General features: G+C 33.2%; 1 pseudogene; it reads right to left on the bottom strand.

Moving 5' to 3' along the window:
* Positions 1-2438: 2438 nt before the first annotated feature.
* Positions 2439-3883, bottom strand: LOC110100222 (annotated as a pseudogene).
* Between the last annotated feature and the right edge of the window lie 1054 nt (positions 3884-4937).

A 4937-nucleotide genomic window follows, 5' to 3' on the forward strand; every position in this document is an offset into this window, starting at 1 on the left:
ATAAAAAAAGATCATTTCTAATATTTTCTAACCAAGTTTTTTTAGGTCTAACTTTACCTTTCTTAACATAAGTTATATCTAATACCTCAATTTTCCTAACCGGGTCATCGGAAGGCCTCCATTTAATGTGACCAAACCATCTAAGGCGACTCACTCTAATCTTATCTTCCACTGGAGCTACTCCAACATTTTCACGTATATGCTCATTTCATATCCAAACTCTAAGGGTAAAGCCACTCATCCACCTAAGCATCTTCATCTTTGCAACACTTAACTTAATCCTACTTACTAGCATTTATTAATATCCTCATACAAGTCATGGCATTATTAAATAGTATAATGCCATTAATAATGAAAAACACCATATCATATTATGAATTTTTCTACCTAGCTTTGTTCAATGTTTAACTAAACAATAGAATCGGATATCCTTCCTAAATTAACACTCCTTCAATGCCAACAAAAGACATCACAAGAAACATCAAATACTTCATTACAATTAGACAATTTAAAAACAAGTGCATTTGGAAGTCTTTTTTTTTATCTCAATAAAAGCACAATCAATAAGCTTACATATTTCTCCATTCAAAAAATTAGTAAATGAAGTTATGATAATACTAAACCTTTTAATAAATCTTCTATTTTCACATAGAAGAATCATTAAAACTTCGAATATCATTTCTATTAGAAGAACGTGGTAAATCATTAATCAATTTGACGAGAACAGAATCAATAAGCAACTCATCTCCAAACACAACAAATCCTTAAAAGTCAAAGATGGAGTAACAAAACAACTTTTTTTCATATTCAAATGCAATTGTCTCTCAACCAAAAATAAACCAAGATAGTGGGTTAAGGAAATTAATGAGCCCATAAAGCAATAACAATTCTTCAAATTTATTCATATATTTAATGATGATTTTGGTCTCTGTAGGCTCCGAAAATTCGTGCCCCGACCACTTCGCACCTTCTTTTGTAGATGGGAGAGTTTTAATGATTTTAGATTCCGGTTTAAATTTTCAGAAGACATCATATTAGGTTTTAGATAAGACAATACCCAAAGATTTCGCCCTCATTTTACGATGACTTTATGATCTGAGTTTTAGTTTCCCATAAACGCAAACTCCTATGGTTAATTACTCCTCCCAATAACGGAGAAAACTTTCAATTAAAACTAGTCGTTAAATAAGTCGCAATAAGTATCTAACGTATAATAACAATAACTTTCGGATTTGAATTGGTTTTGAATTTTGGAGTTTATGACTTGAAATTTATCACCATATACTTAAAGAGAGTGATGGGTGAATGATGATGTGCCCGATCAAGATCCCATGGTTTCGTCATCCAAGGCTATCATAATCCTTGGTTTACATAGTCAGAGGAGGTAGTCGACCCAACTTGATAGAAGCAACCTTGTCGGCAGCCATGGGTTGCTTCATCCAAAAATACCTTCTAAACTTTGGGTGGATGTATGTCTAAGGTGGTGAATTTAAGTCACTTAGCTAATAGAAGGCTTAATTCTTATCGAGTGCATCCTACAATTCATCACTCAAGCGGCTTTTAACCATTACGGAACATGAGAGCTTTGATCATGACCATAATATAGTGGTGTCATTTTATGATAAAACAACCTAGTCAGAGGGCACTTGTCACGTCCTTGCTGATGAGAAATCAATCAAGAATGAATTGTAGTAATACATTCAACAAGACATATGCTCTTTGTGAACTCAAGTTATGCATTAATTCATCATCCTCGCCAAATCATCGCAAAGGGTGGATATATTTTGGTTTAAAGTTTTTAGTAACGAAATTCATTTTAAGATTTTAAATTTTTAATAGGATTTGAGTTTAGATTTTGAATAGATTACTCCAGAATTTTCAGGACATTTTGAAAATTAAATAGCTCTCACTTATTAAGTTTCTTGTTAACACATCTATTGTCAAAGTGTTTGAGCACTTTTAGCAAGTCCACGAAGCATTCTCAAATATCGCATTTAAGGGCTTAACATAAAGATCGGAGCACATACGAAACATATTTAGCAAATAGAATGGGAGTATTGTCGAGGTCTTTGAACATTGTTAACGAATCCGCAAAGCATTCTCAGATCTCGTATTTAGGAGTTTGGCATAAAGATTGGAGCGCATGTGAAATGTCTTTTAGCCAATAGATCAGAGCTATTGTCGAGATGTTTGAACACTTTTAATGAATCTGTGAAGCATTCTCAGATCACGCATTTACGAGCTTGACATAAAAATAAGTGCACATGCAAAACATTTTTTTAATTGTATTTGCATAACGAATTTAACACATTGATTAAAGCTTATACATAATGTATTTTGAATTTTGCACTTGCATGATTTGTTTGCATTTGCCTATGCATACTACATTTGCCTTCTGATCGGTATGCCGACATAATACATTCATAATTGCATTTCGTTCATTGTCCTTGCATGTGTATTTCACACATCAAACCTTCCTCAGAGGCTCACAAAAGCGATCAATTGCACGAATATCAGAAAGCTTGACACCATCAACACTAAATAGCCCACCATGAACCACGAGCACCTTGTCGTTTATCAAATGAGCCAAAGGTTAACAACAACACACTTGTGTGAAAAGCTCAACAAATGCCTCACTTAGCTTATACTTGACTTAGCCTTCAAAGACATATACTATTCATGTTCTTGCTTTCATAATTTCCTCAAGCAAGATGCATGGTTGATGAAATCATGAACTTGAATGCAAATAGTATCAGAATAACTTCAACAGAGAAGGATCCTCGATCCATAAAGTCTACATTAAAAAGGTAAGGATTCTTTTCTAAAGAAGTCCATTCAGCTTAAATATACTCAACAAATCATAGAGCAGCCCATGAACATCACGGCAAACTGTAAAATGATTACCATTTGAAATAGTAATGTCCACAAGAGAAGGCATGGCTCGCAACGTCTCTTTGGCTTATAAGATGATCTGATATGCGTACCTTTTGTTTAAATATTTTTTATTCTAAATCATCCAACATTTTCTTTATAAAAACTAGAGTTACCACTTCACCCATGATTCTTGCACAATTATATTGTGGCTCCACTTCTATACTATGATAATCTATTAAATCTGCAACAAGGTGTCTTTGAGAATCTTTTACAGCAATAGCCTCTTCAAGTCCTATCTTTTGGTATCCTTTTTCATACTATTTCAGCTTTCTAGTGGCATCCCTACAGAAAATCTTTCAAATCCTCCTTAAACTTCCCCATGACTAGATATGCTGCCCTTCACCTATAATAACTCTTCAAATATTTAAGGTCTATTTCAATAATTTTGAAGTATCTTGCACCTCACTGCCATACTCCACAAGCTTGGTGTGTGCAAATGCACGATTTGCCCAATACACGATGTACCCATTTAAATTAATAGCCTGGTTGTATAAATCAATAGCTTGAGAAAATATAATCGCCTTAGAGGCTTCATTGGCTAAGATTTTAGTTTCTTCTGCTCGATCCATATTCACATTTGAACTTCCATCTATACTTCCCATTAGAATTGTAGCTTCTTGCAATGACTATGTATCACTATATAAGAAGAACCATTTTCACACTTTAACCTCTCAATAACAATAAACGGGGCGCAAGTGAATAAACACGGGTTTAGGAGCTAAGGTTATGAGATGATAGAGAAGAAGAGAAACTCTAAAAATATGAAAAAGCCATCCGTCAAGGTAGGAGATGTTGTGTAATTATTATTGTTCTTTGAGAATGACCCAAGTAATTTTACAATGTCTTTGAGTAAAAACTCTTAATGAACCATGAAAATTATTAATTCTACATGTATCGTATATTGAGCCAATTTTAAATTGAGTCAGATTTTTTCAAGCAAGCAAATCATTTTGTGCCCCCCCCCCCCTTTTTGCCCCCCCCCCCCCCAAATCAATTAAAATGACATATTTTTAAATCATTTGAAATTATACATAATTATTTGTTTAATCATTTAAAATGACAAAATTTTGTTTGAAATTAATTATGTCGAGCATCCTTTGTCATTTAGAATTTTGGCAACCTCCCACATCCCACCCCCGTGTAAGAGGTGTCGGGTAAGCACTTGCCTTTGTTATCTCGACCAGATCAAAAATACGACGACGTGAGGTCTTCGTATAATTTATTTCTCCTGGCCATATCAAAGATGCGGCGACGCATTTCTTCATAAGTTTTCGTTATTTTTTTCTCCCAGCCGGATCAAAGATATGATAGACGTGGGTCTTCCAATACCTATCGTTGAAGTAAGCAAGAAATATATTTATACCCCTATGCACAGTGAGCAATAACAATGGCGATAATAATAACTTTATAATATTTGCAATATAAACGATCAATTTTTCTTACAAGAAAATAATTAATCTGAGTTTTAGTATATCGATTCTTATAAGTGATGAGATGCTCATCTCTTTTCTTAAATAAGGTATTAGCAATTACAAAATTATAAGCTAAAACAAAATCTAATAAAGTCTTACCACCTTCATTAGTCACTCCAAATCCATAGCCACTATGAATGTTATTAGAATCCTCTACCTCTCTACCAACATGTCCATTTAAATCTCCCCTAATAAAAACTCTTTCTTAAAGAGGTATCTTTTGTATTAATTCTTCTAAGTCATTTCAAAATTTTAATTTTGAACACAAATCCAAATATGCTTAAGGAGTATAAGCACTTATAATATTAATAATCTTATCATCAACAATAATCTTCAAATCTATAATTTTATTTCCAATTCTATCAATTTTTACAACATTAATGGGTTAATTCCTATTTTTAAGAATAAAGGTGATGCACAAGATTGTGTGAATTATAGAGGAATTAAGTTAATGTGTCATACTTTAAAACTATGGGAGCGATATATGGAGCATAGGTTGCGGCATGATACTAATGTTTCTCAAAATCAATT

This window comes from Dendrobium catenatum, unplaced genomic scaffold (assembly GCF_001605985.2).
Source record: "Dendrobium catenatum unplaced genomic scaffold, ASM160598v2 fragScaff_scaffold_642, whole genome shotgun sequence".
Taxonomy (NCBI): Eukaryota; Viridiplantae; Streptophyta; class Magnoliopsida; order Asparagales; family Orchidaceae; genus Dendrobium; species Dendrobium catenatum.